This window comes from Macaca nemestrina, chromosome X, assembly GCF_043159975.1.
Source record: "Macaca nemestrina isolate mMacNem1 chromosome X, mMacNem.hap1, whole genome shotgun sequence".
Taxonomy (NCBI): Eukaryota; Metazoa; Chordata; class Mammalia; order Primates; family Cercopithecidae; genus Macaca; species Macaca nemestrina.
In genome coordinates this window covers 36,730,962-36,754,365 of record NC_092145.1, presented here as the reverse complement: position 1 = coordinate 36,754,365, position 23,404 = coordinate 36,730,962, and the positions used below count along the sequence as shown (strand labels likewise).

The window sequence follows — 23,404 nt, the reverse complement described above, 5'->3', positions numbered from 1 at the left end:
CATAGCCAGAGTTTTATCAATTTTGCTTATTATCTGAGAGAATCAGATTTTCGTTTCATTAAATTTCTGTAATGATTTTCTGTTTTCTATTTTATTGATTTCTACTTCTTACTTTTTGCTTAATTTGATCTACTTTCTCAATTTGTTAATGTGGAAATGATGTCATTTATCTGAAATCTTTTCTTTTCTTACATATGAATGTAGTGTTAGAAATTTTCCACTATATAGTGCTTTATGGTATCTCATATTTTGATGTATTGTATTTCCATTTTCATTCAGTTAAATATGCCTCTCAATTCCACTTTTGATTTTTTTTCTTGGATTCATGTTTTACTTATAAGTATGCCATTTAGCTTCCACATATTTGAGTATTTTCCAGCTATCTTTCTGTGTTTAGAATATAATTTAATTCCATTGACATCAGAATATATACTTTGTATGACTTGAATACATGTTTTGCTTCATGTATTTTGAAGCTTTGTCAAGTACACAAACATTTAGGACAGTTATGTACTGTCGATGGATTGACCCCTTTGTTATTATCATCCCACCGTGATATTTGCTGCTTTGAAATCTACTTGTCTGTCACTAATAAAGCCATCTGTCTTTCCTGTATCTGGTGTTAGCATTAATTAACTAGATCTATTAGTTTCCCGTGGCTACTATAACAAATTACTGAAATGCTGGTGGCTTAAAAAAATTTCTTCTCCCATGGTTCTGGAGGTGAGAAGTCTGAAATCAAGGTATAGGTAAGACCACACTTCCATCATAGGGTCTAGGGGGGAATATATTCCTTGCCTCTTCCAGCTTCTGGTGTCTGTCAGCATTCGCTGGCTTATGGCTACAGCTCTATCTCTTTCTCTGTTTCACGTTCATATTGCCTTCTCCTCTGTGTTAGTGTAACTAAATTAGCTCTCTTTCTCTCCTATAAGGATACGTGTGATTGCATTTAGGGCCTACCTGGACAAGTTCCTCTCAAAGGCCTTAAGTTAATCACATATTTTGACATGTAAGGTAATATTTACAGGTTCTGGGGATTAGAACATAAACATATCTTTGGGGCCACTATTGAGTTCACTACACATGGTATATCTTTCTCCATCACTTTATTTTTCACTGGTTTGTGTATTTAAAGTGTGTTTGTTGTGAACAGCATACACTTAGGTCTTGCTTCTTTATCCAGTCTGATGGTCTTTTTCTTTTTCTTTCTTTTTTGTTTTTGAGACAAGGTCATGTTCTGTTCCTCAGGTTGTAGTGCAGTGGCCTGATCATGGCTCACTGTAGCCTCAACCTCCTGGGTTCAAGCTACACACACACACACACACACACACACACACACACACACACGTATATCTTTAACTTACTGTAGTCTCCCTTCAAGTGATATTATATCACCTCACAAATAATATAAGAAGAGCCTTCCAATAGTATACCTACATTTACTCTCTCCTGGCCTTTATACTGTTGTTTGCATATATTTTACTTACACATAAATTATAAAGCCCACAATTGATTGTTACTATTTTTGCTTGGTCAATTATCTTTTAATGATATTTATGAAATAAGAAAAATATCATATATATTTATCCATGAAGTTTCTGTTTCCAGTGTTCTTTATTGCTTTAATATAGATCCATATTTTCATCTGGGGTCGTTTCTTCTGCTTGAAGGATGTCTTTCAGGCCAGGTGTGGTGGCTCACGTCTGTAATCCCAGCACTTTGGGAGGCCAAGGCAGGTGGATCACCTGAGGTCAGGAGTTCGAGACCAGCCTGGTCAGCATGGTGAAACCCCGTCTCTACTAAAAATATAAAAAATTAGCTGGGCGTGGTGGTGGTTGCCTGTAATCCCAGCTATTTGAGAGGCCAAGGAAGGAGAATTGCTTGAACCCAGGCAGGAGGCAAAGGTTGCAGCAAGCTGAGATTGCACCATTGCACTCCAGCCTGGGCAACAAGAGTGAAACTCCGTCTCAAAAAAAAAAAAAAAAAAAAACGATGTCTTTCAACATTTACTGTAATTCAGGTCCGTTGGTGATGACTTTTTAAACCTTTTGTATGCTTAGAAAGTCTTTATTTTGGGCCGGGCGCAGTGGCTCAAGCCTGTAATCCCAACACTTTGTGAGGCCGAAGCGGGCAGATCACGAGGTCAGGAGTTCGAGACCAGTCTGGCCAATATGGTGAAACTCCATCTCTACTGAAAATACAAAATTAGGTTGGGCACGGTGGTTCATGCCTGTAATCCCAGCACTTTGGGAGGCTGAGGTGGGCGGATCACGAGGTCAGGAGATTGAGACCATCCTGGCTAACATGGTGAAACCCTGCCTCTACTAAAAATACAAAAAATTAGCCAGGCGTGGTGGCGGGCGCCTGTAGTCCCAGCTACTCGGGAGGCGGAGGCAGGAGAATGGCGTGAACCTGGGAGGCGGAGCTTGCTGTGAGCTGAGATCGCGCCACTGCACTCCAGCCTGGGGGACAGAGAGAGACTCCGTTTAAAAACCAACCAAACAAACAAAAATAAAAATTAGCCAGGCATGGTGGCATGCACCTGTAGTCCCAGCTACTCGTGAAGCTGAAGCAGAGGAATCACTTGAACCCAGGAGGTGGAGGTTGCAGTGAGCCGAGATCGTGCCACTGCACTCCAGCCTGGGCGACAGAGAGAGACTCTATCACAAAAAAAAAAAAAAGAAAAAAAGAAAAAGAAAAAAAATTAAAATTGTTGCAAACTGCACATAACACAAAATTTAGCATCTTAACAATTTTCAAATGTATAGTTCAGTGGCATTAACTACGTTCACATTGTTGTGCAACCATCATTATCAGTCATCTCCAGAACTACTCTTATTTTGCAAAACTAGAATTCTATATCCATTAAACAGCAGCTCCCCATTATCGTCTACTCCTAGCCCTGACAACTAGCATTCTATTTCCTTTCTTTCTTTCTTTCTTTCTTTCTTTCTTTCTTTCTTTCTTTCTTTCTTTCTTTCTTTCTTTCTTTCTTTCTTTCTTTCTTTCTTTTTTCTTTTCTTTTCTTTCTTTTCTTTTTCTTTCTTTCTTTCTTTTCTCTTTTTCTTTTTCTTTCTTTCTTTGTCTTTCTTTCTTTTTCTTTTTCTTTCTTTCTTTCTTTCCTTCTTTTTTTCCTTCTTTCTTTCTCTTTCTTTTCTTTTCTTTTCTTCCTTCCTTCCTTCTTTCTTTCTCTTTTTTTTTTTTTTCAGGGTCTGACTCTGTCACCCAGGTTGGAGCGTAGTGGCATGGTGTCGGCTCACTGCAAGCTCCACCTCCTGGGTTCAAGCGATTCTCCTGCCTCAGTCTCCCCAGTAGCCGAGATTATAGGTGCCTGCCACCACACCTGGCTAATTTTTTTATTTTTAGTGGAGTTGGGGGTTTCACCATGTTGCCCAGGCTGGTCTTGAACTCCTGACCTCAGGCGATCCACCTGCCTTGGCCTCCCTAAGTGCTGGAATTCTTCCTCCTTCTCCTCCTCTTCCTCCTCCTCTTCCTCTTCTCCTTCTCCTTCTCCGGAGTCTCACTCTGCTGCCCAGGCTGGCGTGCAGTGGCACGATCTCAGCTCACTGCAAGCTCCACCTCCCAGGTTCACACCATTCTCCTGCCTCAGCCTCCTGAGTAGCTAGGACTACAGGACCCTGCCACCACGCCGGCTAATTTTTTGTATTTTTAGTAGAGATGGGGTTTCACTGTGTTAGCCAGGATGGTCTCAATCTCCTGACCTCATGATCAACTCGCCTAGGCCTCCCAAAGGGCTAGGATTCCAGGCGTGAGCCACTGCTCCCGGCCTGGCATTCTTTCTGTCCCTATGAATTTGACTCATTCTAGTACCTCATATAAGTAGAATCATACAGTATTTGTCTTTTTGTAACTGGCTTATTTCACTTAGTATAATGTACTCAAGGTTTATCCATGTTGTAAAATACGTCAGAATTTCCTTCCTTTTCAAGGCTTAATATTCCATTGTATGTATATACTGCATTTTGTTTATCAATTCATCCAACAGTGGACACTTGGGTTGCTTCCACATTTTAGTTATTGTGAATAATAATGCCATGAACATGAGTATACAGATATGTCTTCAAAATCCTGCCTTTCCATTCTTTTGAGTATACACCCAGAAGTGGAATTGCTGAATTATATGGTAGTTCTGTTTTTAATGTTTTAAGGAACTGCCATACTGTTATCCACAGTAGAGACTGTACCATTTTACATTCCCACCAACAGTATACAAGGGTTCTAGTTGCTCCATAGCTTCACCAACCTTTTTTTTTGTATTTCAAATGGGTGTGAGGTGGCACTTCTTTTTTTTTTTTTTTTTTAACAGAGTCTTACTCTGTCACTGAGGCTGGAGTGCAGTGGCATGATCTCAGTTCACTGCCACCTCCACCCAGGTCCAAGTGATTCTCATGCCTCAGCCTCCTGAGTAGCTGGGACGACAGGCAACCGCCACCACCCCTAGCTAATTTTTGTATTTTTTGTCACGACGATGTTTCACCATGTTGGCCAGGATGGTCTTGAATTCTCAGCCTCACGTTATCCATCTGCCTCGGCCTCCCAACGTGCTAGGAATACAGGCATGAGCCACTGTGCCTGACCAGCACTTTTGTTTTTGAAAAGTGTTTGTACTGGGTATGGAAGCTTTTTCTTCTTTCTTTCAACTCTTTAAATATATTTTTCCACTGCTTTCGTGGTTGTGTTGTCACCCACAAGAAATTGCCCATCATCCTTGTCTTTGTTCCTTTGTACATTCCTTTTTTCTCTGGCTGCTTTTTAACTTTTTCTCCTTACCACTGGTTATGAGCAATTTGATTACGACCTGCCTTGGTAGTGTTCTGTTCATGTTTCTTGTGCTGGGAGTTCATTGAGATGCTGTGATATGTAGGTTTATAGCTTTCATCAATTTTGGAAAACATGGGCAAATATTTCTTCAAATGTTGTTTTGTTTCCCCTCTTCTCTTCTCCTCTGGGGATTACAATTATACATATATTAAGCTGCTTGAAGTTGTTCAATAGCTCATTGAATCTCTTTTCATTTTTTAATAATTATTTTATTATTCTCTCTTTCATTGGATAGTTTCTATTGACATGTTTTCAAATTCATTTATCTTTCCTACTGAAATGTCTGATCTATTGTTAATCCTATCAGTGTATTTTATTTCAGATACTATAATTTTCATATCTAAGTTTCATTTTCATTTTTTAATATATTATATGGTTCTACATAACTTTTTTATCATTTAAAATACAATTATAATAAATCTTTAAATATCCTAGTCTACTAATTCTAACATCTATGTTATTTCTGGGACTATTTTAATTAATTGATTTTTAAATTACTTGAACATAGTTTTATCCTTTTCAGTCTTTCTTTTAAGATCTGTTAGGTTGGAGCACAGCAATGTTTTTTTCTAAGGCTAATTATTTCCCACTACAAGGGAAGACGCTTCTGAGTAATCTATCAATTTACAATTAATTATGAGGTTTTCCAGTCTGCCTATTTGGGACAGACAGTATTCCAGGGTCTGAGTATATGTTGGGTACTTGGGTACTGTTCCTTTTTTTTTTTTTTTTTTTTTTTTGAGACGGAGTCTTGCTGTGTCACTCAGGCAGGAGTGCAGTGGTGCGATCTCGGCTCATTGCAGGCTCTGCCACCCGGGTTCACGCATTCTCCTGCCTCAGCCTCCCGAGTAGCTGGGACTACAGGCACCTGCCACCACGCCCACCTAATTTTTTGTATTTTTAGTAGAGATGGTGTTTCACCGTTTTAGCCAGGATGGTCTCGATCTCCGGACCTCGTGATCCACCCACCTCGGCCTCCCAAAGTGCTGGGATTACAGGCGTGAGCCACCATCCCCGGCCGGATACTGTTCCTTTTAATCCTCTCGTATAGTCCTTTCCTTGGCTTCTGGTAGTTTCCTCATATGTACACACCTATCAGTACTTAAAGGTGATCCACCAAAGCTCTCTAGAGTTCTCCTTCTGTGTACTTCTCTCCTTCCAGGTATTCTTCCCTGCAGTCTAGCTGCTTTGAGCTTCCTGAACTCTCAGTCCTGTCTCTTCAAGTCAGGGAGTCCTCCTGGCTCTACCTCCCCTTCTCTGTGCCACAGCCAGGAAACTGTCTTCAGTCAGTAATCTGGGACAATCCTAGAGCTCACTTATTTCTCTTGTCCCAGGGATCACTGCTCTTCTTGTCTGCTGTCCAGTGTATTGGAAACCATTTCATATATTTGATCCAATATTCAGTTGTTTCAAATGTGAGGGTAAATTCAGTCTCTATTATTTCATACTGGCTAGAAATGGAAGTACCAACTAATGGTTTCTAAATATAAATTTAAATGAATTAAAATTAAATAAAAATTAAAATTCAGTTCATCAGTTGTCCTAGCTATATTTCAAGCACTCAAAAGCTGCATGTAGCTATTGTATTGGACAGCACAGTCTTATCTGTGCTGGATAAAAATGTTATCTTTTTACCCTTTAAGCTACTTCGTTAACAACTATAAACCTAGTTAATAATTATTTATATTAAATTGTCTTTGATCAAATAGCTCATGTGATTTCTTTCTTCTGATTAGACCCTGCTTGATACATTTATTCAGGTAGTTTCATTATCAAGGAAATATGGTGACAGGCCTTAGAATCTTAATGACATGGGTTCAGTTGTCACTTACTAGTGGTACAAGCAAATTACTTCATCTAATTCTCAGAATATTACCAGGAAAAATGAGGATAATATTACCTGCTTCCCAGAGTTTGTTGTGAGGAGATATGAAAACATCTGACACATAGTACATGCTCAATATATAGTATTTCCTTTTATTAATTTCTTCATCATCTTTCTCCAAGCACTTAGCGTTATCCATCTCAGCAACAGCCTCCAAGAGTATTTCTTCCCATCTTCCTGTCAAAACCACAATGTACTTTGTCCGTTTTCCTTGGGACTGTTTTTCCACAAAGGTTTATCTTAAAAAGCAATCATGGGTACTGCAGCACACTGGCTGGAGAAGAGGACTTCAGATGCATGACTCTCCTACTCCCCAAAACAGCCCCCCAACTTGCCGCCCCGCACCACCTTGGCCCAGCTCCGGTGACATGTATACCTGCCAGAGCGCGATGATGGGTGTTTGGCTCTTGTTTCTGCTTTGAGCTCTTTTCAAGGGGCCAGGACTCTAGCTGCATAGTTGTTCAGGGAACTATGCACCAAAAGCAAGTGAACAAGTCTGAATAATAAGAGTTACGTGGATCGATTGCTTACCAGTGCCAGGCACCACCAAAAGAAATTTGCACACTTTATCCTGTGTAATCCTCCCCCTGGGCCTAAAAGAGCAGCTGTTGTGACTGCAGGCACCCACCTCACGTCATGGAGAGCTGAGTGTACGCCTATGGGGGCTGTTGAGATCCCAGGTGTGCCTGGGAGGAGAGGAGGAAGATGAAGGCCCGTGCTCCCCCACCTCCTGGAAAGGCTGCCACTCTGCACGTGCACAGCCACCAGAAGACCGCAACAATGGGGCCCTCAGGTTGCAGCAGAACCTGGTCCGCATGAAGGAGGAACTGAGGGCCAGCAACCATGGACGTCACCGTGGTCCTGCCCAGGGGGCTGGAGAAGAGGAGCGTGCTCAATGGGAGCCACGCAATGATGGACCTACTGGTTGAACTTTGCCTTCAAAACCACCTGAATCCATCCCACCAAGCCCTTGAAATTTGGTCTTCAGAAACCCAACAACCTTTGAGGTTTAAGGCAAATACTTTGATTGGGACCCTGAATGTGCATACTGTGTTTCTGAAAGAAAAAGTTCCTGAAGAGAAAATTCAGCCTGGTCCCCCTAAGGTGCCTGAGAAATCTGTGTGTTTGGTCGTAAATTACTTGCAGACACAAAAAGCTGTTGTGCCTGTGAGCCCTGAGGTTCCTCTCCAAAATATTCTCCCAGTCATATGTGCAAAGTGTGAGGTCAGCCCAGAGCACGTGGTTCTCCTCAGGGACAACATTGCCAGGGAGGAGCTAGAGCTGTCCAACTCCCTGAACGAGCTTGGGATAAAGGCGCTCTACTCGTGGGACAACAGAAGATAAACCTTTAGAAAATCATCACTTGGCAATGATGAGACAGATAAAGAGAAGAAAAACTTTCTGGGATTTTTCAAAGTTAATAAAAGAAGCAATAGTAAGGCTGAGCAGCTCTTGCTCTCGGGTGCAGACAGTGATGAGGACACCTCCAGGCTGCCCTGGAAAGGGGTTTGAATGGCTCTCCCAACTCTCCATCCATGCACTGACATTCCATTACGCTGGGTCCATCCCTCTTGCTGGGCAGCATCTCAGAGGTGTCCATGAAGTCAGAGATGAAGAAACGCCGAGCCCCTCCTCCTCCGGGTTCAGGGCCACCTGTGCAAGACAACGCATCAGAAAAGGCTGGGCACAGTGCCTCACGCCTGTAATCCCAGCAGTTTGGGAGGCTGAGGCAGGAGGATCACCTGAGGTCAGGAGTTCGAGAGCAACCATGGCCAACATGGTGAAAACCCGTCTCTACTAAAAATACAAAATTAACCGGGCATGGTGGTGCAGGCCTGTAGTCCCAGCCATTCCGGAGGCTGAGGCAGGAGAACCACTTGAACCTGAGAGGCAGAGGTTGCAGTGAGCCGAGATTGTGCCACTGCACTCCAGCCTGGGCAACAAGAGCAAGACTCCGTCTAAAAAAATGTGTGTGTGTGTATATATATATATATATATATTTATATATATATATATATTTTTTTTTCTAATGTGACTGACTTATTTTGAGTTCTTCATGATATGTTAGCTGCATTTTCATAAAAAGAAATTCAGGCATGAATGGTACCTTTTTCTTGTACGGGTCTATGATAAGATTATGCAAATGGAAAACACGAAGCTTTTTCTTCTGATTAAAAAAAAAAAAAAGCAATCATGGCAGAACAAAGCTAGAGGACTAATACTTCCTGATTTCAAAACTTACTATAAAGCTACAGTAAAAACAGTGTGGTACTGCAAAAGACAGACATATTGACTAACGGAATAGAATAGACAGCCCAGAAATAAACTGTCACATATATGGTCAAATGATTTTTGACAAGGGTGCCAAGAACTATTCAATGGTGAGAGTACAGTCTTTTCAACAAATGATGCTAAGAAAACTGTATATCCATCTACACGTTAAAAGAATGAAGTTGGACCCTTACCTAACATTATACACAAAAATTAACTAAAAATGAAATTAAATACATAAATAGAAGACCTAAAAGTATAAAATTCTTTTTTTTTTTTTTTTTTTTGAGACAGAGTCTCGCTCTGTCACCCAGGCTGGAGTGCAGTCTCGGCGCGATCTCGGCTCACTGCAAGCTCTGCCTCCTGGGTTGACGCCATTTTCCTGCCTCAGCCTCCCGAGTAGCTGGGACTACAGGTGCCCCCCCACCATGCCCAGCTAATTTTTTTGTATTTTTAGTAGAGACGGGGTTTCATCATGTTAGCCAGGATGGTCTCGATCTCCTGACCTCGTGATCTGCCTGCCTCGGCCTCCCAAAGTGCTGGGATTACAGGTGTGAGCCACTGCGCCCAGCTGAGCTCAGGAGTTTGAGACCAGCCTGGGCAACATAGTGAGACCTCATCTCTACAAAAAAAAAAAAAAGAAAGAAAGAAAGAAAAAAATTAAAAATTAACTGGGTGTGGTGGTTCATCCATGTAACCCCAGGTACTTGGGAGGGTCACTTGAGCCTGGGAGGCTAAGGCTGCTGTGAACCATGATCATGCCACTGCACTCTTGCCTGGGCAACAAAGTGAGACCCTGTCTCAAAAAAAAAAAAGAAGAAGAAGAAGAAGAAGAAGAAGAAGAAGAAGAAGAAGCAGCAGCAGCAGCAGAAGAAGCAGCAGCAAGAAACAGTATCAGCAAAGTAAAAAGCTAACCTACAGAATGGAAGAAAATATTTGCAAATCATGTATCTGATAAGAGATTCATATTCAGAATACATGTGGAGAACTCCTAAAACTTAAGCACAACGACGACAAAACAAACAAGTCAATTCAAAAGTGGGCAAAGGACTTGAATAGACATTTCTCCAAAGATATACAAATGGCCAAAAAGCACAGGGAAAGATGCTCAACATTACTAATCATTAGAGAAATGCAAGTCAAAAGCACAATGAGATACCACTTCACATCCATTAGGATGGCTACTATAAGACACACACACACACACACACACACACACACACACACACAGAAAATACAAGTGTTGGTGAGGATGCGGAGAAATTTGAACCCCTGTGCACTGTTGGTGGGAATGTAAAATGATACAGCTGCTATTGAAAACAGTATGATGGTTCCTCAAAAAATTAAAAATAGAAATACTATATGAGGCCCGGCATGGTGTCTCACACCTGTAATCCCAACACTTTGGGAGCCAAGGTGGGTGGATCACGTGAGGTCACGGGTTTGAGACCAGCCTGGCCAAAATGGTGAAACCCTGTCTCTACTAAAAATACAAAAGTTAGCTGGGTGTGGTGGCGTGCACCTGTAGTCCCAGCTACGCAGGAGGCTGAGGCAGGAGAATAGCTTGATCCCTGGAAGTGGAGGTTGCAGTGAGCTGAGATTGTGCCACTGCACTCCAACCTGGGCAACAGAGCAAGATTCCATCTCAGAAAGAAAAGGAGGAAGAAAGAGGAAGGAGGAGGAAGGAGGAGAAAGGAGGAGGAAGGAGGAGGGGGAGGAGAGGGAGGAGGGGGAGGAGGAGGAGAAGGAGGAAAAGAGAATAAGGAGGAGAAGAAGAAAAGAGGAGGAGGAGAGAAGAGGAGGAGGAGGAGGAAGAAGAAGAAGAAGAAGACGACGACGACGACGATGACGGCGATGATGACATAATACTATATGATCCAAAGAAGAAGAAATAATACTATATGATCCAGCACTTCCACTTCTGGGTATATACTCAAAAGAGTTGAAAGCAGTGCAGGCTGGATGTGGTGACTCACACCTGTAATCCTAGCATGTTTGGAGGCTGAGGAGGGTGGATCGCTTAAGTCCCGGGGTTCAAGACCAGCCTGGGCAACATAGTGGGACCCCATCTCTATAAAAAGAAATACAAAAATTAGTGGGGCATGGTGGCATGGGCCTGTAGTCCCAGCTACTCAGGAGGCTGAGGTGGGAGGGTCGCTTGAGCCCGGGAAGTTGAGGCTGCAGTGAGCTGCGATCATGCCACTGCATTCCAGCCTGTGTGACAGAGGGGGGACCTTGTCTCAAAACAGAAAAAGCAATTCAATTATTTTCTCTAAGAGCCTCAAAAAGATATTTGTATGCCCGTGTTCATAGCATCATTATTCATAATAGATAAAACATGGAAGCAACCCAAGATGAATGGATAAGTAAAATGTGGTATATACATACAATTGAATATTATTAACCTTATAAAAGAAGGAAATTCTGATACATGCTACAACATGGATTAACCTTGACGATATTATGCTGAGCGAAATAAACCAGTCACAAAAAGAGTATATGATTCCACTTGTATGAGATGCATAGAGCAGTCAAAACAATAGATAGAGAAGGTAGAATGGTGGTTCCCATGGGCCAGAGGAAAGGGGCAATGGGGAGTTAATGTTTAATGGTTTAAATGTTGCAGATACCAAGATAAATTCACTTTTGTCAAACCCAAACAAATTGGAGCCAGGAAAGCAGGAAGGAGGAGAGTTCATGCCTGCCTGTATGAGATAAAGACTGTGTCTCAAGGACCTTCTAAAATAGCCCCACAAGATATTCCTTTTATAGGACTGCAGCAATTCAGATAAGATGGTCTGGAAAGTACACTTGCCTAGCACAGCATCTCCATCAGTGAACTGATGCCAACTCTGATTTCGAACCTCCTGAACCAATGAACTTCGTGTCCTACAGCTTATGTGAACTTATTTTCGCCAATAAAAGCTTCCCCTTCCTGGAATGCAGTGGTGTGATCTCCGCTCACTGCAAGCTCCACCTCCTCGGTTCACGCGATCTCCTGCCTCAGCCTCCTGAGTAGCTGGAAATACAGGCGCCCGCCACCACACCCGGCTAATTTTTTGTATTTTTAGTACAGACGGGGTTTCACCGTGTTAGCCAGGATGGTCTCGATTTCCTGACCTCGTGATCCGCCCGCCTTGGCCTCCCAAAGTGCTGGGATTACAGGCGTGAGCCACCGTGCCTGGCCCCGCTTCCCCTCCCTTCTTCAGATGCATCTCTGGCTTGCCATAGCTGTACATTCCAGATTATAATCCTCTTTGCTTACTACTAAATAAATGCTTCAAATTAGGAGATTTTTTTTCCTGGTATCTTTCTTTTATTATTATTATTATTATTATTATTTATTTTTTTTTTTTTGAGACGGAATTTTGCTCTTGTTACCCAGGCTGGAGTGCAATGGCACAATATCAGCTCTTCAACCTCTACCTCCCAGGTTCAAGCGACTCTCCTGCCTCAGCCTCCTGAGTAAGCTGGAACTACAGGCGCCCACCACCATGCCCAGCTAATTTTTTTGTATTTCAGTAGAGACGGGGTTTCACCATGTTGGCCAGGATGGTCTTGATCTCCTGACCTCGTGATCTGCCCACCTTGGCCTTCCAAAGTGCTGGGATTACAGGCATGAGCCACCATGCCCGGCCACCTGGTATCTTTCTTTAAGGTTGATAATGGGTGGCCTGATGTGGTGGCTCACGCCTGTAATCTCTGCACTTTGGGAGGCTGAGGTGGGTGAATCACCTGATGTCAGGAATTCGAGACCAGCCTGGCAAGCATGGTGAAACCCCATATCTACTAAAAATACAAAAATTAGCTGGGTGTGGTGGCGGGCACTTGTAATCCCAGCTACTCAGGAGGCTGAAGCAAGAGAACTGCTTGAACCCCAGAAGTGGAGGTTGCAGTGAGCAGAGATCATGCCACCGCACTCCAACCTGGGCAACGAGAATAAAACTCTGTCTCAATAAATAAATAAATAAATAAATAAATAAATAAATAAATAAAGTTGATAATGGGTATAAAATTCCAGTTTTACAAGATGAAAAGAATTGGAGACATGGAGGGTGGTGATGGCTGCACATTATGAATGTGGTGAATACCTACACACTTAAAATGGTTAAGATGGTAAATTTTGTTATATGTATTTCACTACAATTTTTAAAAATGGAAAAAAAGTAATTATAGTTCATTGTACACAAATTATGATGGCTTAGAATGTTCCCTTTCCCAGAAAACCAGAGGAAGTAATATATTTTAGGTACCATGGTGGGGTCAATAAAGGAGATATTAGTGGTGGAGGCAAACTTCTGATTGCCCCAGCCTAGCTGACAGAGTGGCTTCTGCATGGAACCAAGCTGAAGGATGTTAAAACTGACTTTTTTTTTTTGGTGCCGTGAAATCATTATCAGCTCTAACACCTGATATGGCCAACTTTTTATTATCTGGGTATAAATTATCCTCATCATCATTTAAATGCCCCCTGCATCATATATGCCACCTGCAACAAAAGATATGTTTGTGTACCCAGTCAGGCACATATTTTTATCAATGGTTCTCAACTAGAGGCAATTTTGCCTTCCAGAGGACATTTGGCAATGTTTGGAGACAATTTCTGTTGTCACAATTTGGGGAGGGGGTTGTCACATCTCGCGAGTAGAGGCCAGGGATGCTACTGCTAAACATCTCTACAAGGCATAGGACAGCTTCACACAACAAAGAGTTATCAGGCCTTAAGCCGGGCGCGGTGGCTCCCGCCTGTAATCCCAGCACTTTGGGAGGCTGAGGTGGGCGGATCACGAGGTCAGGAGATTGACACCATCCTGGCTAATACAGTGAAACCCAGTCTCTACTAAAAATACAAAAACTAGCCGGGCGTGGTGGCGGGCGCCTGTAGTCCCAGCTACTCGGGAGGCTGAGGCAGGAGAATGGCGTAAACCTGGGAGGCGGAGCTTGCAGTGAGCCGAGATCGCGCCACTGCACTCCAGCCTGGGCGACAGAGCGAGACTCCATCTCAAAATAAATAAATAAATAAATAAAATAAAATAAGTTATCAGCCCTTAAATGTCAGTAGTGCTAAGGTTGAGAATCACTGGCCTAATCTGAGCTCAAAGGGAAATGTAAATCTGCTCTGCAGCCCCAGAACATAATACCATGCTTTCCAGGGTTTGATACTATTGACTTTTGGATTTCACATGCTATTGTTTCCACTTTTTTTGGATGGAAACTTGAAGGTTGACTATGTGGTGGAAATATTCTTAAATGTAATCCAGAGCAGCCGAGTTTTTTTGTTTGTTTGTTTTAAGGTTTCCACTTTGTTTTCTGTTAACCTGATAAATCAATGATTTTACACAAAATATTTTACATTGATGCTTGTGAACTGCATTCTGCAGAAGGCAGTTTCAGTGGACTGAATGTTCATGTCCTCTAAAATTTCATATGTTGACATTCTAACTCCCAGGGTGATAGTATTAGGAGGTGAAACTTTGGGAGGTGATTAGACCATGCAGGCAGAGCCCTCCTGAATGGGATTGGTGCCCTCATAAAAGAGGTCTCAGGGAGTTAGCTCACCCCTTCTACCATGTGAGGACACAGTGAGAAGCTGCCATCTGTGAACCAGGAAGCAAGCCCTCACCAGACACCAATCTGCTATTGCCTTGGTTGTGGACTTGCCAGCTTCCAGAACTGTGAATTATAAAATTCTGTTGTTTATAGGCCACCTAGTCTCAAGTATTTCGTTACAGCCACCCCGACACACTGACAGAGGTATTTCATGGGTCTCATTAGAAAATGGATGAAAAAAGAGCTGAGAAGTCAAAGTTTTGACCCCCACGCTATCTTAGTCAGAATTGCTTTGTTTTCATATGTTATGTGTGGCTATTCTCTGCGAAATTTGTTTGAAAAGAAGTTCAACTGCTAAGAAGAAAAAACATATTTGAACAGCCCTGCTTTATATAATAGGTAAGTGATTGAACATGTGAATATAAATATAACTTTTTATTTCTCTGTGCACTGGGAACACATAGGGAAATAATTTGAAAAAATATTGCTGCATTCTTTGTAAAATCCATATCTGTGGATTTTCATGAGTCTGAAATAATTAAGAGTGTGTAGGATGAACAGCCTTTAAGGGTAGTGTTGGGGAGGGGGTGGGGCAGATCTGGGGAAGGACATTGTATTATTTCGCTGTTTTATGCCTTAGCAACAAGATGTAACTTCAGTACAGCATCAGAGTCCCTCAGGATTACAAATTACTTGAGGGCAGAAACTCTTTTCTGTAGCTCCTTCTTTTCTGTAGCTCCTTCAGCTCCCTGTCATGATTCTTTAAATATTTCATGTGCAAATGAGTCAATAAATGGTAGGAAGACAGAGCAGGAAAATTCTTTTCCTTCCTATTATCTCTTGTCCCCTACTCTTTAAACTCACTGGGCTCGGCTCTAGACAATGAGGTCAAGTTTATCTTTGGCACCCTTTGCTTTAGCAGGCATTCCTTTCTCCCAAGTGCCCAGTGTATTCTCCTACCCAGGGTCATTTCACTCTCAAATCCCAGAAAGGGCTATCTTCCGATATAGTATCTCATGCCTCAGACCTTTCCTAATCCTCTAGGAGAGGCTCTAGGACCTCTAGGCTTCCTTGTTATGAGTTCTACTTCTTGCTGTCTATAACCATTTTACAGAGTTAGCATCAGGCCACCTAGAGGATGAAGATTATAGAGAAGAGAGCCTTCAAACTCTTGTCTCTGAATGCAACTAGAATAGAACACTGCCCACCATCGCTCATTGTATCTAAGCACTTAACCCCACCCATGTTGAATAACACTTACCTACCTCCTGAGACCTTTTTTCCTCCAAGGACAGTTTTGGGTGATCCCAGCGTCATTTGATTTTTAAAGGCAGGTAAGCTACAAAAACATAGGGCATCCCTTTCTTGGGTTATCATATCTCCCACCCCTCATGGCTCAAAGTTACTGTCCTTCAAATCGATATATTGAGAAAAGCATGAGCTGCTGCCAGAGCAGTCATTTCTCTCCCAGTGTGTGGTTATCCTGGCCTACTTTGGCTCACAGGAGTGAAGGAAACAAGTTGCTTGTTTAAATTATCGAGAATCAGGCTGGGTGCGGTGGCTCACACCTGTAGTCTCAGCACTTTGGGAGGCCGAGGCAAGTGGATCACGTGACGTCAGGAGTTTGAGACCAGACTGGTCAACAGGGTAAAACCCTGTCTCTACTAAAAATACAAAAATTAGCTGGGTGGTAGTACATGCCTATAATCCCAGCTACTTGGGAGACTGAGGTAGGAGAATCACTTGAACCAGGGAGGTGGAGGTTGCAGTGAGCAGAGATCGTGCCATTGCACTCCAGCCTGGGCAACAAGAGCAAAACTCCGTCTCAAAAAAAAAAAAATATATGGAGAATCAGTACTAAGGAGTTACTCCTTTAGTTTTTCAAACAGATGGTCATCATGTGCCTGCTATATACTAAACCTATTAACCCACTGTGGTAGATTCTGATATAATTAACTTCTTAATGTATCATTTTGTTTTCTGTTTACTCTTTCAGCAAAATTCTTTAGGGAAACTTATGTAACTGGTTCAGTAACAAAAGCAAACAACACTCAAACATACTTAAAACTCATGTAGCTTTTAAACCACTATCTGCAAATATTTTCAGTTTAAAGGCAAAAACAACTTGAGTACCAGGTGTGACTACAAAATAAAGTGATTATTATCTTTTGACAACAAACATAAAAAAAAAAATAGGGTGTACCCACTCAAAGATATAATCTCTCCTTTAATGTAGCCACCATGAGAGTCCATGCCTTTGTTCTATTGGTATGGCAACAACTGCTTGTTTTTTGGGACTAAAATTAGACATCACTTCCTTCTTTCAGGAAGCTGGCCCTCACTCCTAAAGCTGGGTTTCATGCCCCTCTTCTGGGCTCCTGTGCTTGCATCAGTCAAAGCACTTGTCACACTGGATTATCTCTCTCCTTCACCTGGCTGAGTGCTCCCTGAAGATAGGGAGGATGTCTTGTGTGGTTTTTGTACCCCTGGGGCCAAGCATGTACAGGACTAGTTGCTCAGTAAATGTTTGTTAGTTGATTGAAAAATATCTCTGTATCACATTTTTGGACCATCTTCAACAACAGCAAATTTTCATTCTTTTAATGGAGAATGATTTTTGGAAAACAAATGTTATTCAGAAACAAGTTGGGCACATAAGGTACTCATCTAGCTTATTTAAAAGTTAGTTATGATCATAATATATTGACCAATTTTCTTCTCTGATTTATAGACTGGCTCTGAGAACAACTCCAAAGAAGGAATTACAAAAGGTTCTGAACAATTGTAGCTTCCCAGGGCAACATCTTTTTTTTTTTTTTGAGACGGAGACTCGCTCTGTCGCCCAGGCTGGAGTGCAGTGGGGCCATCTCAGCTCACTGCAAGCTCCGCCTCCCGGGTTTATGCCATTCTCCTGCCTCAGCCTCCAGAGTAGCTGGGACTACAGGTGCCCGCCAACATGCCCGGCTAATTTTTTGTATTTTTAGTAGAGATGGGGTTTCACCGTGTTAGTCAGGATGGTCTCGATCTCCTGACCTCGTGATCCACCCACCTCAACCTCCCAAAGTGCTGGGACTACAGGCGTGAGCCACCATGCCCGACCCGGGCAACATCTTTGAAGGACTACATTCATTTACATGTTTAAGTTACAACATGTGTTTAGAGAATAGTCAAATAAACAAATATTTGCGATGATAATTATCGAATACATACTCTAGGCAGCAGAGCATACCTTTAGATGTTAAGAGCATTACTCTGGAGCTGGACTGCTTGGATTCAAGTCCTGGTTGTGCAGTTTATTTAGCTGTATAGCCTTGGACAAGTTATTCAACCAGTGGGTACCTCTGTTTCCTCATTTGTAAAATGTAGATTAAACAGTACTTCCCTCCTAAGATTGTTGTGAGATTAATTGAGTTAATCATGTAATATACTTACAAACAGGGCCTGGTACATAGAAAGTGTTCAGTACAGGTTATTATTGTTTTCATCATTACCTTTATCATTATTACTATGTTTGAGGCATTGTGTTAGTAATACTAAATGTTCATAAAAGGGGCCAGGTGCAGTCACACATGCCTGTAATCCCAACACTTTGGCAGGTAGACACACGCAGATTCCTTGAGCTCAGGAGTTCGAGACCAGCCTGAGCAACATAGCAAAACCACTGTCTCTACAAAAAATACAAAAATTAGTCAGGCATGGTGGCATACCTGTAATTCCAACTACTTGGGAGGCTGAAGTTAGAGAATTGCTTGAGCCCGAGAGGCAGAGGCTGCAGTGAGCCATGATTATGCCACTACACTGCAGCCTGGCAACTCTGTCTCAAAAAAAAAAAAAAAAAAGAAAGTTCCTTCCCTCAGTAAGTTCACAATCTTATGAAAAACATATACATGTGATTTATCTTATAATACAACTTGATGGGTGCTCTTAGAAAAGCCAACTGTCATTGTAGGGAGGGATCTAGTAGTGGTAACATCTCAGTAGAGTTCTATAAGCACTGAATGCCCTCAATTCAAAACATTGTGTCTCAGGAATATGAGTGTCAGTACAACCAGATACCTGATATTCATGACAGTGATAGGAGCAGAAAGACCTGACTAAATTTTTTTTTTTTTTTTTTTTTTGAGACGGAGTCTCGCTCTGTTGCTAGGCTGGAGTTCAGTGGCGTGATCTCGGCTCACTGCAACCTGCGCCTCCCCAGTTGAAGCAATTCTCCTGCCTCAGCCTCCCGACTAGCTGGGACTGCAGGCGCATGCCACCACGCCCAGCTGATTTTTGTATCTGTAGTAGAGATGGAGTTTCACCATGTTGGCCAGGATGGTCTCGATCACTTGACCTTGTGATCTGCCTGCCTTGGTCTCCTAAAGTGCTGGGATTACAGGTGTGAGCCACCACGCCTGGCCCCATTTGTTTTTTAAACAAAGTAATAGTATGTGATGTTAATACCTGTGAAAGTATTCAATGTACCACGCATCACTCTGAATAGAATCCATTCCGGACAGGTAATTCACAGATTCTATCATTAATATGTCTCTATCTTTAACAAAAAACCAATCCCACTTTCAAGAACAAAGATATAGTGCTGCTCTGATCCTTGAAGTGAATAATCTAGAAGGGCTTGCCAGTTTACCAAAATAGCTTACAGCTCTACTATGGAATAAAATTGAATCAAAATTTAAGAAGAGTATTATTTAATAATGACATAATCTACATTTGGGAAGTATATTGTTTCTTTCATTACTGTGTCATTTATTTTAATGTGCAGAAAATATTTTTCCTTTTTTTTTTGTTTGAGACGGAGTCTTGCTCTATCGCCCAGGCTGGAGTGCAGTGTTGCGATCTCGGCTCATTGCAACCTCCACCTCCCGGGTTCACACCATTCTCCTGCCTCAGCCTCCCGAGTAGCTGGGACTACAGGCACCTGCCACCATGCCTGGCTAATTTTTTGTATTTTTAGTAGAGACGGGGTTTCATCATGTTAGCCAGGATGGTCTTGATCTCCTGACCTTGTGATCCGCCTGCCTCGGCCTCCCAAAGTGCTGGGATTACAGGTGTGATCCACCGCGCCCGGCCCAGAAAATATTTTTCAATTAAAATATTGGTTTCCTTTTTTTAATTAAGAGTTTTTCTCTCTCAGAAGTAGTTATGATGATGACAATATATATTGCAATCAGTTATTTGGTATGATTCATGAAGAAACACTTTAAAAATAACTTTGTAATAAAGACAGAAAACTGTTTCTTCACGATTGTGATTCATCATAATTATTTTTGAACATTTGGTAAATCTTATTTCTGTGAACTTTTTTTTCTTGAGACTTGGGTCTCGCTCTGTTGCCAAGGCTGGAGTGCAGTAGTGCAATCATTGTTCACTGCAGCCTTGACCTCCTGGGCTCAAGGTATTCTTCTACCTCAGCGTCCTGAGTAGCTTGGACCACAGGCCTGTACCACTATGCCTGGCTATTTTTTACTTTTTTTGTAGAGATGGGGTCTTGCTACGTTGCCCAGGCTGGTCTCCAACTCTTGGTTTTAAGCGATCTTCCCACTTTGGCCTCCCAAAGTGCTGGAATTACAGGCATGAGCCACTGCACTAGACTGTGAACTTTTAAGAACTTTAAAACCCTTTCAGGGCTTATTTCAGGCCCTCCTTTATGAATTCTGCAAAGGCTTCACTTTGTGAAGAAAATGGACTTGAAGTAGTAAGTGTAGTATGAAACAATGTGGTTACACATATGTTCCTGCACACTTACCTTTTCAGTTTGTCTTCTGAGAAGTTCAAAGAAGTCAAGGGATTATTTGGGGGAATTAAAGTAATTGCAAAGAGAAACAGTGTGGGCCAGCAACCCTTCCAAAATGACATGCTCTGTGCTCTGGGCCCAAGGGGCAAGCAGGAGGTAGGGTGTTTGTTGAAAGATTTCTCTTTCACAAGAGAAGAAGGTAAGGTTACTATATCAATTCTTTATTTTCTTTTTTTGAGACTGAGTTTTGCTCTCGTCGCCCAGGCTGGAGTGCAATGGAGCGATCTCAGCTCACTGCAACCTCCGCCTCCCGGGTTCGAGCAATTCTCCTGCCTCAGCCTCCCAAGTAGCTGGGATTACAGGTGCCCGCCACCACACTTGGCTAATTTTTTTAACTATATATTTTTAGTAGAGACGGGGTTTCACCATGTTGGCCAGGCTGTTCTTGAACTCCTGACCTCAGGTGCTCCACCTGCCTTGGCCTCCCAAAGTGCTGGGATTACAGGCATGAGCCACCGCGCCCGGCCGGTTACTATATCAATTCTTAAGAAGAGATCTGTAGTGGAGCCCTAGATGTGTTTTCTTCTGAAAGAGAAACAGAATATGGCAATGGTAATTGGGGCCATGTACTATATTTGGCATTTGTTCCAGGTCTACTTAGTTAAACTGAATTTTCTGCTTAAAGTTTGGAATTACTATTTTGGAAATGGGGAAGATGCCACTGTAAGTTGTACAGAACTAGTACACAGCTGTCATCTTTATTTCCCCTCAACGGCTATTAACAGTTTATCCTAAAGTGATGGATTTTATTCTGCTACATGGATCATGTGTAGTGCAATCATAAAGCGTATTAATATTGTGAGGAAACTGCATTCTGAGTATGTACACGATTAACACCGTTTCTGGACATGAATAATGATGCCTAGTGTTTCCAACCTCACCGAGAACTTCCTAAAGTTTCAGAAAATGAAATTTTCACCAACTACAACTACTATAATTTCTGTTGTCCTTCTAATATCAAGATTAAAAAAAAAAAATCCAAGCATGCACTTTCAGTCATGATTGCTACTTTAGGGCTGCCTGGGTCCTTTTCGTGTTGAAATGCCCCACCTAGACCGGGCGCGGTGGCTCACGCCTGTAATCCCAACACTCTGGGAGGCTGAGGCGGGCAGATCACGAGGTCAGGAGATCGAGACCATCCTGGCTAACATGGTGAAACCCTGCCTCTACTAAAAATACAAAAAAATTTAGCTGGGCGTGGTGGCGGACGCCTGTAGCTACTTGGGACCTTCCAGAACCTGACAATCCCTAGGAGGGGGATAGACAGACACACACACACACACACAACAGTACACACACATATATATGTAAATAACAGTAATGTAAGACAGACTGTGAGATATAGTATTGCATAATATGGGAGAAGGCATTGATGCTAACTAGAGAGTACCTAGGAAGCCTTAACTAAAAGTAGAAACAAGGCTACCAACCCTCAAATCCCTGGACCCTTCCCCTTCTCTGAACAACTATCTTCAACAGATTCAGAGATTAGGTCCACTGAACTTTAATTTTTTCTCTTTTTTCTTTATTAGGAAATATTTCAGACCTGCAAATGGTCTATAAAAACCATCATAAGTACCCATGTGCTCACTTAAGCAAGAAAATGTTACAGACATAGTTGAAGTACCCACACAACTACAACTACAATTCTTTTACTAACATCCTCTGCTCTTATTTAAATTTTTTTTTTTTTAATGGAGTCTCACTCTGTCACCCAGGCTGGAGTGCAGTGGCACCATCTTGGCTCACTGCAACCTCCACCTCCCAGGTTCAAGCAATTCTCCTGCCTCAGCCTCCCAAGTAGCTGGGATTACTGCTTGCCACCACACCCAGCTAATTTTTGTATTTTTAGTAGAGACGGGGTTTCACCATGTTGGCCAGGCTGTCTCGAACTCCTGATCTGAAGTGACCCACCTCTCTCGGCCTCCCAAAGTGCTGGGATTGCAGGTGTGAGCCGCCATGCCCCACCATCCTCTGCTTTTACTAGCAGCTCTGAAAGATGACCCTCAGTGAACCCTGTCTTCTGGTATTCGTGCCCTTGTATCATCCTCTCCCCCTGACTGTGGGCTGGACTTAGTGACTTGCTTCTAATGAACAGAATATGACAAAAGTTGTGGGATGTCAGTTCTGTAATTAGGTTACAAAAGACTGACTTCCATCCTGCTAGCACTGTCCCTCGCTCATTCTGATGAAGCCTGCTGCCATGTTGTGAGATGCTCTACGCTCTTGATTCCTCCACATGGCAGGGAATCAAGGGAAGCCTCTAGCCAACACCTTGTGAAGAGCCGAGTCCTTCGTCCAACAGCCCACGAAGAGCCAAATGCTGACAACAACCATGTGAGTGAACTTGGAAGCAGATCCTCCTGGTGAAGTCTTCAGGTAAGACTGAACCCCCGGCTGACACCTTGATTGCAGCCTTGGAAGAAACCCTGAAGCAAAAGACTCAGAGAAGCCATGTCTGGATTATGTTTTGAGCTCCTGAATTTTGGGGTAATTTGTTAATTTGTTATGCAGTATGAACTAATATACCTTCCGAGAGGTAACCACTGTCCTAAATGTGCTGTTTATCATTCTCACACATCTCTCTCTTTCTCTCTCTCTCTCTATATATATATATGTATGTATGTATGATCATTCCCATGCATGTGTATATATATAAATTGATTAAATGTTTTTATTCCAGTCTGCCATGGAATAAGCATATATAAGTTGTATTAAGTGTTTTAAAAATCCATATAAGTGCCATTACAATATTTGTATCCCTCTGGAACTAGGTTTTCCCTTATTCATTTTTCTACTGCCACCACTCAATCTTTGCTCTTCCAAGAGGTCTTTCTCTCACAGCCCCTATGACTTCTAGTCTCCTTCCCCAGCCCAGCCTTTGGTGTTCTATTCAGTTTACGTGCAACAGTCTCAAGCCATTGAATTAAGCCTGGTCCTACCTTAAACGAAGCTCAGCTTCTTCCCATATTGCTCTCTAAACCAAAATCTGGGCCTAGGCTCTTTAATATTACATGGGCTTCTAGGCTTATCTAGATCATCACTTTGGTTTTCTTTGATAA

General features: G+C 42.3%; 1 long non-coding RNA gene and 1 pseudogene across 5 annotated transcripts in view; both read left to right on the top strand.

The window, feature by feature from the left end:
* The window catches only part of LOC105468382 (uncharacterized), a 117,011-nt gene extending 94,139 nt beyond the window's left edge, over positions 1-22,872 (top strand). For 3 of the 5 annotated variants that reach the window (XR_011618333.1, XR_011618334.1, XR_011618332.1), the window contains one exon: positions 11,625-12,055. This is a non-coding gene — a long non-coding RNA (uncharacterized lncRNA). Of the gene's footprint in view, positions 1-11,624; positions 12,056-22,588 lie in introns of those variants that run through there. The other 2 variants (XR_011618331.1, XR_011618330.1) reach the window with 2 other exon arrangements.
* Positions 7,199-8,385, top strand: LOC105468550 (protein cordon-bleu pseudogene; annotated as a pseudogene).
* Positions 22,873-23,404: the final 532 nt, after the last annotated feature.